Genomic DNA, 14,152 nt, shown 5'->3' with positions numbered 1-14,152 from the left:
CCACCTGCTGGTGACAGTGTTCAACATTTAGCTTTTATATGGAGGAAAAAAAAAATTAAAAAAAAGCCTGCCCTTCCTGTTGGGCAGCATGAGGAAAAATCCTGGTGTGATTTTCAAGCAAAGGGAGCTGGGCATGGCAGGGAGAAGCTCTGAGAGCAGAACAGAGGGGCAGGAAAAAAAAAACCTCCCAACACTGGCTAGATAAAATTATTTTGAGTGCCTTTCTTCTTCCTCTTATTGCTTCCTGTGTGTAACCAAGATAAGCAAGTCCAAACTATTTAATCTTCAGCCTGTGGAGTTGCTTTGCTGGAGCCTTAATGTGTGATTGAAATCACTGCAGCCCAGATCCCAGCACGGGGTGATAAGGGCTGAGCCACAGCACCTGGCACAGGAGGAGGATTTGCTTCACAGAGCACTGAAGAGTCACTAATAAATAAAACAAGCTGCCATCTAGATTCCAGCAGACAGGAAACTACAAGTGCCTGCACCAGAAAAAGCCCATTTTTTACTAAATTGTGTTACTCAGATGTTCACTGCCAGCACAGCCAAAGGCATTTGCTCTGCTGAAGTGTCTGCTGTTGTGGGAGCAAAGTTTTGCTGTTTGGATAACTCTGAAATACAAATTCTACACTTTCTTTTACAAATTCCAAGTGGTGAGTTTATTTCTGTCACAGTAATGTCCAGGGACTTGCACTCCAAGAGTGATAACACATTTTTGGCTTATCACTGGTGAGCACTATGAGCAGCTCAATCCACAGAAACCACTGAGGCCAGGAGGAAGCTCTCTGCTGTGCTTGGAGGCTTTTTCCCTCACCCTTCTCATCAGATTGTGTTTAATAGACTCCTTTTTGGTCATTTCATAAAAAAAAAAGAACAAGAAGCAGTGCATATCTGTGTGCACACACCTGCAACCTCAGTTATTTTACCACTTCCCCTTTACACCATTCAACAGCTGCTCACACATTTCCCAGTGTCCCAGGACAATAAAAGAAATAAAATAAATAACCTTCCCAGCCAAACTAACTGGTGAGACACTCCCAGGGGCAGATTTTATTTTTCTGAGTTACATTTCTTTTCAAGAGCCCAAAATGAGTTAACCCAGCACTGACACAAGCCACGCTCAGCTCAAGACAACCTGCAAACAAGATTGGGTTCCAAAAAACATTTTTCCCCCTCCTTGTCAGATAAAAGAAATGTACTCCTGCTCTGGGTCTGCCTCCTCTGACAGAAGAGTGTTTCTTGCAGTAAGAGGCGGGAGCTAGGAAATTTCAGTGGATTTCACAATAAAAGAAGCATTTTAACCACAGGAGGAGGTGTGTGTCCATATGGTGTTGGATGGAAAGTGATAGATCATTTAGAAGAACATTCTGCTCAATATATATTTTTCTCCCTAGTGAATCACAAAACCTATTAAAAAAAAAAAAAAAAAAAAAAAAGAAAGCCAGATTAATTGGAATACATTCCAAATGAAGAGTATATTTGCTGTGTCCCTCCAGCACCCCAAAGCTGGGAGCCAGCACGTGCAGTTGGATGCTAAATTCTGTCATCTTCCCCTGCTTTTGAGGAATTGAGACATGAGGAATGTCAGCTGAGGTTAATTCACACCAAACAGGTGGAACCACTCCTATTCTCTCTGAACATTAAGGCTGGTGACAGATACTGGTACCTAAATAGAAGTGCTTTAATTTCCATTGAAAGTTATGGCCAATTTGAGAGAAAGTTTAATTGAATATTCCACACCGTGGGGAAAGATAATAACTGAACTGAACAGAGAATTCTTGGAGTATATCCAGGATAAATGAGAAAAATCCTTTCCTTGTTTGCTGCTGAGGGAATTGCTCTGTGTGCTGGGCTGTTTTTATACAGTGCTACAAGCCAGTATTTCTTCAAGACAAAACTGCACCTTGGGAAGAACAGCTCTTCAGAGAAGTGGGAAGTGGAATGGATAGGACAGCTCAAGGGCAGGGCTGATGAGCACAGCTCTTCAAGGTGAGCAGCTGCACTCCATCCTCAGCTGCAAAGGCTCCACTGGTGCCTCACTCCTGAATTTTCTGCCTGTCACTTCTGTTAACATCCACTGCACTTGGCTTTGGAATTAAGCAAAGAATATTTTACACCGTATAGTCTTACTGTGATTAATTCTGTGGACTTCTCAGTGAACAAGAGCCACTAAAGGTGCTTCCTGCTCAAAGAAAAAAATAAAAAAAAGATAAAACCCAGATATTTTAAAAGTGTGAGAAGTGATGTTTTTCAGGGAAGGGCTTTGTAGCTCTGCATCTTTGGGGACAGCCCCTTGAGATGAGACTGGGCTTCTTTTGTGGCATCTGCAGATCTCCAACAAGTACTGTGAGCCTTCTGCTGTCCCCTCTCCCCTCTGCTGTCCCCTCTCCCCTCCTGTCCCCTTTTCTCTGCTATCCCCTTTTCTCTGCTATCCCATTTTCTCTGCTATCCCCTTTTCTCTGCTGTCCCCTCTTTCCTTCCCTGTCCCAGCTCATGCTGTCCTGCCTGAGAGGGGACATCTGACACACAGGTCTGACACCTGAGCTCCAAAGCAGAGCCAGAAACTCCTCAGAGACACAAAACCCCAGGAGACAATCTCCCCTCTGCCTCCTGATCACACACAAATGGGGATATTCATGTGGGGGTATCACACACAAATTGTGGATATTCATATATGGAGATCACACACACAAATATGGATATTCATATGTGGATATCACACACAAATGTGGTTATTCATGTGTGGATATCACAAATGTGGATATCACACACAAATCTGGATATTCCCTGTGCCTCCTCTCCTGGCTCCAGACATCCAGGAGAGCCATTCCCACCACAGCACAAGGACTGACCTGTCCTCCAACAAATCCCTTGTTTAACAGGGTGCAATTTGTGTTCTCTTAGCAACTCGACAGCCTGATAATCATCACACACATCCCCTTCAGGATCCCACAAAAACACATTGCTCCAGTGCTGCAGAAAATCACAATTTTCCTCACCAGGCAGCCTCTTCCTTGAGTCACCACAGCCAAAAGCAGGAAAACAAACAGAGGAACTCACAGTGCTGTGATGAGGACAATATCAGCCCACAACTATAAAACAATAGTAAAAATCAGATTAATACAGTGCTAAAGGTGCTGCCAGCAGTGCTGGGTGCTCTTGCATAGATCTGCTTGGGAATAAAGTGTTTCCAAGGCCTGTGCTAATTATCTGTTGATTTATTAGTAAGATGTAAGGTGTTGATATAATTGCTGTCTGCCAAGAACACACATCATTACTGTAAAACTTTCAGCTGTCTTGAGTATGACAGGGACTGTAAAGTAGATATATTAAAAAAGCAGAAGTAGTTAGTTACATGTACGTATTTTAAATCCACATATTTCATTTCCACAATACCTCCCTGAAATTCAATTGATTTTAATCTTTGATGCAATCAGGAGGGTGTGCAAAAGCCAGGTTAACAAATGCCATCCTCCCCACCCCAGCAGCAGACAGGCAAAGTTATGAAACACTTGTAATGAAAAAAACCCTCTTTCCTTTAAAATCATGAAACCTCAGAAAAGACAAGTCCCTGGGGGAATAACCTATAATCTCTGTCTCATCTCTTGCTGGAAAAACAAAGACAACTCTGGCAATGTGTGCAGGCTCTGAATTGATTGAGGAGCCAAACCCTGCAGAAAAATTCAAGGTGAAAGGAGCTCTCTGTGCTTGGCTTCAAGGTGAAGCTCTCTGCTCTCTGCAGGTTTAAGTACATCAGCCACTGTCAGAAGGAAAGCTGATCCCTGCCAACATTTATCCAGCTATTTACACAGTGGTTTAGGCCATTCTCAAATGTTTGTGAATAAGCAGAGGGAATTGGCAGGGAGGGAATGATCAGCCTGGCACACCCAGAGCCCAACACCTGGAATTGGATTGGCACCATGGCAAAGGAAAATGCCCATGGGGGGTTCAGCCTCCCAAGGGACACTGGAAATCTGCTGCTCTGGGTCACACAAGCTGCAATTAGGGCAAGGAAACACAATTCCCAGTTCTGCTGGGCACCCTGGAATCCATCAGGCACAGAGCCTTCAAACCATGCACAAAGCAGAGAATAAAACTCTTTGTTAACTCAGAGGGAACTTTTCTCCTTGGCTGTTTTGGCAGTTCTGGAATGTTTCCATGTCCCTGAGACAACACAGCAACAGGATATATGTGAATAAACTTCATCATCTCCACCTGCTGGAGGTTTGTTTTCTCCCTATTTTGGGAAAAAAAACAAACCAAACAAAACCCAAGAAGAATCAAACTCTAAACACATTCCTTTCTGCCACAGAGCACTGGCACAGGCAAGCTTTAAATATCTGCCCCATTACAAATACAACCCTCTGCAATTTTCTTCCTAATTCTAAATTGCCTTCAGAAGAAAGGACAATATTTCAATATAAGAAATTAAAAGGTAACTGAAAGAAGGGTGAGAAAGGGAAATCTTATTTCAGCATCAGCTTCCAGTGGTCTGATGCAAGACTGATGGCATCCTCAGGTTTAAAAAATAATCAAGATATTTAGGAAAAGAGAAGAAGTTCAGCTTTGGAGTTACACAGAGAGGTAAATCCCTTCTTTGCCAGGCACTGCACACCCCAGTGCTGGCAGGAAAACCTCCCTCACTTTCACTGCTGCAAAAGCCAGAAAATGTTTAATCCTGTAAACAGGATCCAAGGCTGTAATCTCCAGGTGCTTCTGTCCCATAAATGGATTTAAGGCATTGCAAGTCTGCTGTTGGGCTGGAGCTCAGCTGCTCTAACTCCCTGTAACTTTGTTGGGATTGCTCCAATTCAGGGCACATTTGAGGAGTTACCCTTCAATTTTTTATGTTATTGTTTTCCAAATTGTTTCTGCGACCCTCAGCGGGGCAGGAACAAAAGGCAATCTCAGTATCCAGTGGGAAATCTGGGGACACAGAGGGTTCCTGCTGTGGCTCTGGAAGCTGGGACACCCCACCATGGGCTCTCCCCAGCCCTAAAATCACCATTTATCCCCAATTTTTCTGCAAACACAAACTCCAGACCTCACACAAACCCAGCCTTAAAATTAACACCACTAAATGCCAGACTGAGGGAGGCTTAAACAAAGTTCTCAGAGTTCAATCAGCAGAAGATCAAAGAGCAGCCAGGAGTACAATTTGTACAATCTGCCCACGGATAACATGGATCCCTTTAATTTTTTAAAATGTTATGAACTTTCAAGCAACACAGCAGGGAACAGATATCAGTAATAGCTGTCAAAACCCTGACTTGTGACTTCTTACACTGCAATTTAGCACTCTCCAAGCTGCTCAGATGGATGGCATTTGTGAGGACATCCTTTCTTCCCTCTGCTGTCAAATACTCCTTGCTTGTTGGAATTATTAATCATATTAATATATAATTAATCATATGAATATGATGCCATATACATTATATATACAGCAATCACAGGATGGGGCTGCAGGTCTCAGAGCTAAAATTCCATCAGTGTCATCAGCCTCATTTTACAGAGTGAGACACAGGAGATGGTGAAAGCTCTCCCTGTGATAACAGCCCAAATTCTCTTTGTTCCAAAGTCTTTTAACAACTTTCTAGCCAATACCACAATGTTAAAAGCTGACAAATGTTTGCTCAGGCCAATTAATAAAGCTACAGGTACATCTTGCTTTGCTTGAATAGTTTAAAACAATTTATAAAGGTTCATTATTAAACTTATATATTTTTACTATCTTGCTTAACATTTTCCTGAGGCTTCTCTCTACACAGCTCACAGCTCTGCTGTTTCTTGTCCTTGATCTTCAGCATTTCTCCATCCTGAAATTTGCTTTCACACAGCTTTGGAGAGTTTTCTACCTTCTCCACTTCCCACACTCACTCACCTCTAAGGAGCAGCACTCTGGATGCCCCAGAGACAGAATTCACCTGCAGTGACAGCAAATCAAGAGTTAAATTGAGGGGGATCAGGTGTATTTTCTTCATCTGATCAAGGCCTATTACTTTATAATTAAATTTATTTCATTGTTCAGCAAGAAATTATTTACTGTGTTGATGTGATCAACATGAAATGAAATAAAGTGAAATAAATCACTTGCTATGCAAAATCCATTTATGCCAAGCCAATATAATGCCAAAACCTTACAGAAGTCATAGATCAGAACTATGCAGATATATATAATATATAATATATAATATATAATACATGTATATATATGTATGCATATATATAATATGTATGCATATATATAATATATATAATATGCAAAATAAATGTGACTCCTGCCTGTGTTTTATTATAAGAAGCCAAAATTATCAGAAAAATGCCAAAAAGAGGAGCTGACTGCTCTTGGGAGTAATAGGAGACAAGCAGAGTTGTAGTGGTTTGTTTTTCTCTTTTGGTAAATTACAACTCAGAAGTTAAAAGTAAGAAAATTAACGAAAATCGTGTAATTTCATTCTAGAGCAGAGAAGGCTTAATGGGTAATCGAAATAATGTGCACTGCTTCAGCAATTTTTTCATTACAATTGCAAAAAAAAAAATAATGGCTTTCTGTGTTTTGAAAATTAAGGATTATACTGGATTGAGAACACACTACAAAAAACCTAATTTTTTTTCTTTTCTTTTTTTTTTTTTTTTTTTTTTCAGAAGCCTCAAAGACAAATAAGAATTTCTGTAAGCAGCCTTTTATCTTGGACAGAGAGCTTGGGCTTGAACTTTTCTCCAGTAAGAGAAATGAGAAATGTGCAGGCACAGTGATTAAACAGGGAATAACTGCTGCCTGGGTTTTTGAACTTTTCTCTAAACTTTTCCTCCACTCTTTACTCAGCACAAACGTCCCTTTGGCTTCTCCCCAGTAAGAAAAATCCTGCTGGGCTCCTGCTGCAGCAGCATTGCTTTGTTTACCTCTAGAAGAGAATTAAAGGCATTTTCCCAGTAAAGAACAAATGTTTGCAGTGCAGAGTGAGTGTTTGCACTGTGCAGTAATGCAGGGAATATATCCCTTAAATATTTCTCTAATCCCACTGATGATTTGTCATTTTGCTGGGCTGGGTCAATGAGCACACAGCCAGCTCCTGCTTAAACAAAGTGAGTTTTCCCTCCTGAAGGAGCTCTGAGCACACGACCCACAGCCCATAATGTTCCCTGTATCCCAAACAGGGACCAACACTTTGCCTGGAAAATCTCATTTCCCCCCAAAACCCCCCTGGCAGCTCCCACCTCCTCTCCTACAGCTGCTCCAACTTGCAATTCACAAAATAAGAACCTCTTTAGAACCCAAATAAATACTGATCTTATATTCAATGTACCCTGACAGCAAATAAGTTTGCTGTGCTTACTTCAGCATGAATAAAAACCCGGGAGGAGACTCCTACATAAGAGTATATTTACAATTTCCATTACCCACTGGAGAGACTGATGTAATAAACCTATAATAAAAAGCCTCATGTTATGGATTTCTCTAATGTTTCTTATCAAACAGCCTGTATTATCCTGGCTTGTGTGCTCAATTTAAAATGAGTTTGCAGTAAGTGCCTGAGAGCTGGAGGTCACTTCCCCACTTTCCTGACACGTTGGGATGTGCAGGGTCTTTTCCTGCCCTAAAAACAGTTTGGAGCTGGGTGTGGAACAGGAGCAGGTAGGTGATGAATGGAGGGGAAAAGGAGTGGGAATGCATCACCTGAACTGCTCCCAGCTCCCAGCAGAGCTCTGGGGCACAGCACCCTGCACAGTCCATTTTTCTGGCTAAACACAGGAGATGAAACCCCTCCACAGGAATTGTTCTGTCACCACTTGTCACCTCATTTGTGTTTCACCCTGTCCAGCAGCACAGCCCAGGTGTTCTCTGGGACCTGCTGCCCACCTGGCACCTGCTGCAGTCCCTTCAGCTTTTGGGCAAAAATAGCCCAAAATTGGTTCAACAGCTGTGGTGGTTGGAGGGGGGAGCACTAGCTGAGCACTTGGACCTGTTTATTTCTTCCCTGGCACTGGATTTAGCTAATAACCATTAGTTGCTAATTAGGATTCAAAGCAATTTTCCTTAGGACCTGTTTCCAATCATTGCAACACAATTATGCAACGCATTTGCCTCGTTTATTAAATCTTTAAAAGACACTGTTGTTTTAATTTTCACTTCTTAACCTCTCCCTCTGCAGTGTGCTCTGCTCACTCTGCTCTGCTCCATGGACCTGCAGGAGAACTGAAATTTTCCATTTTTCTTTCCCTGACACCATTTTTGTTAAAGCCTCCTGCAGGAACCCTCCAGCCCCTGTAAAATCCATCCCCTAGACCCACATTGTGGTTTTGCCAAATTCAGTGAACCCAGGATGTGCATCCACTGATGCCAGACACGAGGAAACCATGAAGATTTTTAGGATTTCTGTGCCAACCACTTATTATCACTTTTTCCCACCCTTGTAATCAAATTTTGCTTCCATTAACCCAATAGCAGCAACAAAAGTTTGTAACTCAAATGTCTTCTTCCACAAAAAAGAATAAATCAGTGTTTTTCTGGTAACAATTACAATTTTACAAAACAAGTTGATCAAAATATTGGTCCCAAATAAAAGCAGAGATGCATTTGGCAAAGATGTAATGGAGCAGTTGGAGATTAAAGTGAAATCAAGCCCTTTTAATTAATTTTAGGAGATCAGCAATCTCATTGTGACAAGGGTGAAGGGTCCTCAGAGGTGAGCAGGGAGTTTGCCAGGGGAAAAAATTAAAAACAGGGAGCTTATTTCACATCAGACATCCTCCTGTAGCCACCAGGAAGAACTTTCCATCCCTTGGGAACACATCAAAATCATCTTCAAAATAGAAGGGACACATTGGAAATAAAATAAAATAAAATAAAATAAAATAAAATAAAATATAAAAATAAATAAAAAATATAAAAATAAATAAAACTAATAAAATTGAGATGAAATTAAATGAAATGACTAATATAAAACATGCACTTTCCCTATCCTGAAATCTCACTTTAAATTCAGGTTACCATGCACCTGCTCCATCCTTTTCTAGTGATTCCTCAACCCCTTTTTGTTTTTATCTCCATGGATAAAAGATCTCTGCTCCCAAACTCCAAAAGAGCTGTGAGGGGAGCTGGCACCTGTGTGTCTCACACCTGCTGGGAACAAATTGAAATAGATAGATTGATTTTAAAAGCCAAATACATAAATAAATAGATAAATAAATAAATAAATTGAAAGAAACAAATATATAACTGGATCATCTTTAAGGTCCCTTCCCACCCAGACTATTCTGGGATAAAACAATTTTTGAAAACTCTGAATTCACACTGCACTTCCCTGATCAGCTTAAAGAGACCCTTAATGTTTTTACAACCCACACAAGTGTGCTGAGGTTTTTTTTAATGGCCTTTTCCCCCATCTATTAAACAGCTTTTAAAAGGAAGAGGATGCCCAGGATCAGATTTTAATGGAAGACCTTGAACAAATGATGGCAAAAGAAAATTTGAATGCTCGATAATTTAAGTGTTATTTTTTTTTACTACCAATGTGAATCCAAGCCTAGCAAATTAAAACAGGAAGAATTAATTGGATATGCAAATAAGATTATTCACTATATAAATCTAATTACATACCAATTTGCTTTAACAGCATGAAAAAGACAAAAAAGCCTCTTTGTAAATGGTTTCCAAAAGCACCTGTAGCACAACAAAGGGGAAGTTGTTCATTCCAGCCCATCAAAGAGGAGTTTGAGATTTTATCCAGATCCCTCTGTTCCCTCATTTCCCAAATTCCACTGTTGGTTTTCAACCACTGCCTGTGTTTTTATCCCAGGAACAGACAGAACAGGCTGGATCTGGGGGACTTGAGGTGATTCTGGTCACAAATCCTGATTTTTTGCAGCTGCTCCAGATTTGTTTTCGTGCTGGGCTGGCACTGGGAGCTGCTGCTGCACATCCTCAGCCCTTCAGAAAACAAAAAGGGACAAAGGAATAATTACCAGAGCCCAGCAGTGGATGAGGGAGATCTCTCCAGGGGGAAAACCCTGTTAATTTGGGAGCTTTTTGTGTCCAAGCAGCAAATGACACTGATGGCAAATTTATTTCTTTGAGTAGCTCCTTGTCAGGAAGAATAAAAATTACAAACAAGATCACTGGAATTGATTAAGATACAGAATAGCTGAGACCATAATTAGTTCCCTGTGCCAGCCCTGATAAAGGATCCCAATCACTCATTTTCTCTGACTGTACATTGAATTTCGTCATCTAAATCTGGTTCCTTGGCTCACATTGGGTATCTAAAACAGCCCAGAGTAAAAAAGCATGAAAAATATGTTCCAAAAATAGGAAAGTCATATTTACACCTGGACAGCAAGCAAGTATTGAGGTCACCTTATGGAAAGCAAGGTGGTGTTATTATAAAATGAATTATTATAAAATAAAATTTGACCTGCACGAAAAAAACTGCAAAACACTGAAGAGAAGTTAAACAATTAAATGTGCACCAGAGGCAGAAATTTGGTGAACACAGAGGAGGTTTTTTGTCACTTAAAATCTGTCTATAAAAGGGTTTTGCAGCCTTTACTGTCTATTTTAGATTATATTAATAAAAGGGTGCATTGCCCTTGCACTTTAAACATTAAAATATCTACTGAAAAGAAATGCAGAAATTTGCTGCACACAGGTTTTCTGTCACTTAAACTCCATATATAGGAGTTTTACAGTCTTTATTGTCTATTTTAGATTACATTAATAAAAAAAGGGTGCATTGCCCTTACACTGTAATATTGAAATATATACTGAAAAGCAATACAGAAATTTGCTGAACACGGAGAAGGTTTTTTTTTGTCACTTCAACTCTGTATATGGGCTTTGTTTGTATATTTTAGATTGCATGAATAATGGGGGATAGCTCAGGATGAGAATTGCACATCTCCACAGTCACTGGTGACACAATTCTGTGGTTTAGCAAACCTGTTTTTCCTTTCAGCTGCCAATACATTTGTACATTCACACTGATACATTTTTTTTTTTTTTTTTTTTTTGCTTTAAATGCTTTGTGGGCAGCTGGCAGGAACTCATGAATTTACATGAGATCTGAAGTCTTCAGGAATAACTTAAAAAAGGTTTTAAACTCCTGCTTGCTCAAAAAAAAAAAAAAAAAGCCCAAAAAAAACCCCCAAAACAAACCAAGGATTGGAATGGACAAATCCTGCAGGGAACATCAGTAGGTTGTGGGTTTTTTTAATTTTTTTTTTTTTTTGGTTGGGTCTTTTTGTTTTGTTTTGGTTTGGGTTTTTTGTGTGTCCTCAAGCACCACTGAGCAACTGGTGAGAAATTTTGTGTTGTTTTCTATAAATTTCTCAAAATTTTGCCTCTTTTCCTCTGCCAGGAGCACTCTCAGGTGTGCAGACCAGTGCATGGGAAGGGATTTTTCTTGCTGGAATTTATCCTTATGTGAACCCTCACCTCACTGATTGAGACTGACACCTTTTACCAGCTGACAAGCCTTAAAAATGGGCTTTAAAAAAAAAAAAAAAAAGAAAAAAAAAAGCTGTTTTGACATCTCTTCAATGCTAAAACCCTTGCTAACTGCTGCATTTTCATGCATCCCCTAAATACTTTTAAAAGACAGCAGCAGAATGCCAGAGAATGCCTCCACCATAAATAAGAAGGGGTGATGAAGTTTCAGGGGTAATGGGATGTCACATTGGAGAAAGTCACAATAAAGAAGGTGTGGGAGCTCAAATCCATCCTGCCAAACTCTGACAGGCACATTTGGGCCCCCAGAAAATCCCACCCCATCATCATTTCCTACTTTGCAAACCAGCACGGCCACACCTGAGCTCAAACACTGAGTTTGTGTTGGAACAAACCCAGATTGGATATGATTTTAAAAGTTTGATTCAATATTACTAAAAAAAAAAAAATATTTAAAAATGCAGCAGTCAATCATTATTGCAGTGACATGGGTTCTTTCTCTTCATATTCATGTGTGTGTGTTTAAAAATGGAAACATCACCCATGTGTTTAACAGGGATCTGGATCCTGAATCAGTGCAGAACCAATCCTGAATGGGAAGGGACTCACAAGGATCACTGAATTCCAGCTCCTCTTGGATTTTTTTAGCACTTTGCAGCCATGGATTCAACTTTAAATGGTTCTACACATTCCCACCTGCTTTGTACAACACTCCTGATAAAATATTGGAATTGTGTGCTTGGGGAAGTGATGGATTCACCATTCCTGATGTGTTTAAAAACAGACTGGATGTGGCTCTGAGTGCCATGGTTTAGTTGAGGTGTTAGGGCTGGGTTGGACTCGAGGATCTTAAAAATTTCTTCCAACCTGGTGAATCTGTGATGGTGTGATTGTTTGTGTGAGTGATTGTGTGATTCTGTGATTATGTGATGCTGTGATTGTTCAATTCTGTGATTCTATGATTGTGTGATTGTTTGATCCTGTCATTGTGTGATTCTATGATTGTTTGATTCTATGATTGTGTGATTCTATGATGATGTGATTATGTGATGCTGTGATTGATTCTTTCTGTGATTTTGTGTTTGAGTGATTGTGTGATTGTGTAATTGTGTGATTCAGTGATGCTGTGATTGTGTGATTGTGTAATTGTGTGATTCAGTGATGCTGTGATTGTGTGATTGTGTAATTGTGTGACTCAGTGATGCTGTGATTGTGTGATTATATGATTGTGTGACTCTATGATGATGTGATTATGTGATGCTGGATTGTTTGATTTTGTGATTCTGTGATTGTGTGATTCTATGATTGTGTGATTATTTGATGCTGTGATTGTTTGATTCTGTGATTGTGTGTTTGAGTGATTGTGTGATTCAGTGATGCTGTAATTATGGGATCCTGTGATTCCTGGAGTGGTTCAAGCCCCACTTTTCCCCTGCCCTGCCCTTCCCAGCAGGGGATTGCAGCATTCCCAGGAGCAGGGAGCAGCTCTGTCCCCAGAGCCCCTGATGCAAGCCAGGCTCTCTCTTACAGGTCCCTCCTCCCAGGGGGAGAGCTCCAGCAATTCACCATCCCCAGGAGAAGGTGTTGGAACACAAACACCCATCACAGCTGCTCCTCCTGCTCCCTGCACCTCCCTCTGCCCTGTGATTTTTGATAAATGCAGCTCTGGGTGTGCAACCATCCCCCAGTGCCTGGCTGCAATTAGCACCCAGAGGCTGGGAACCAATTATGAGATTATTTAATGAGTCATAAGAGTGTCTGAGGCAACAGTGAGAGAGAGGAAAGCAGAAACAGGGCAGGAGAAGAGGGGAATCCCATGTCATTAAAAAAACTCATGGATCCAACTCCTTGGCTGATTTAAATGGAGATTTTGGACAGAAGTCAATAAATGTGATTTAAAACAGGGGGCCCAGAGCAGCTCCTGGATCCTGGAATGTCCAAGGCCAGGTTGGACATTGGGGCTTGGAGCAGCCTGGGACACCTGTGCTGACCCCTCACCTGTACTGACCCCACACCTGTGCTGACCCACACCTGTACTGACCCACACCTGTACTGACCCCACACCTGCACTGACCCCTCACCTGCACTAACCCCTCACCTGTACTGACCCCACACCTGTGCTGACCCACACCTGTGCTGACCCCTCACCTGTGCTGACCCCTCACCTGTACTGACCCACACCTGTATTGACCCCTCACCTGCACTGACCCCTCACCTGTACTGACCCCTCACCTGCACTAACCCCTCACCTGTACTGACCCCACACCTGTGCTGACCCACACCTGTGCTGACCCCTCACCTGTGCTGACCCCTCACCTGTACTGACCCACACCTGTGCTGACCCCTCACCTGCACTGACCCCTCACCTGCGCTGACCCCTCACCTGTGCTGACCCCTCACCTGTGCTGACCCACACCTGCGCTGACCCCTCACCTGTGCTGACCCACACCTGTACTGACCCACACCTGTACTGACCCCACACCTGCGCTGACCCCTCACCTGCACTGACCCCTCACCTGCGCTGACCCCACACCTGCGCTGACCCACACCTGTGCTGACCCCACACCTGTACTGACCCCACACCTGCGCTGACCCCTCACCTGTACTGACCCACACCTGCACTGACCCCACACCTGCACTGACCCCTCACCTGCACTGACCCCTCACCTGCACTGACCCACACCTGTACTGACCCACACCTGTACT

General features: G+C 41.8%; 1 protein-coding gene across 3 annotated transcripts in view; it reads right to left on the bottom strand.

Annotated features, from left to right (window-relative positions):
* The window catches only part of LOC306807616 (contactin-4), a 215,726-nt gene that overhangs the window by 100,239 nt on the left and 101,335 nt on the right, over window positions 1–14,152 (bottom strand). The window lies entirely within an intron of this gene.

Source organism: Erithacus rubecula (assembly GCF_903797595.1).
Source record: "Erithacus rubecula genome assembly, chromosome: 13".
Classification (NCBI taxonomy): Eukaryota; Metazoa; Chordata; class Aves; order Passeriformes; family Muscicapidae; genus Erithacus; species Erithacus rubecula.
This window is presented reverse-complemented; position numbering and strand designations above follow the sequence as displayed.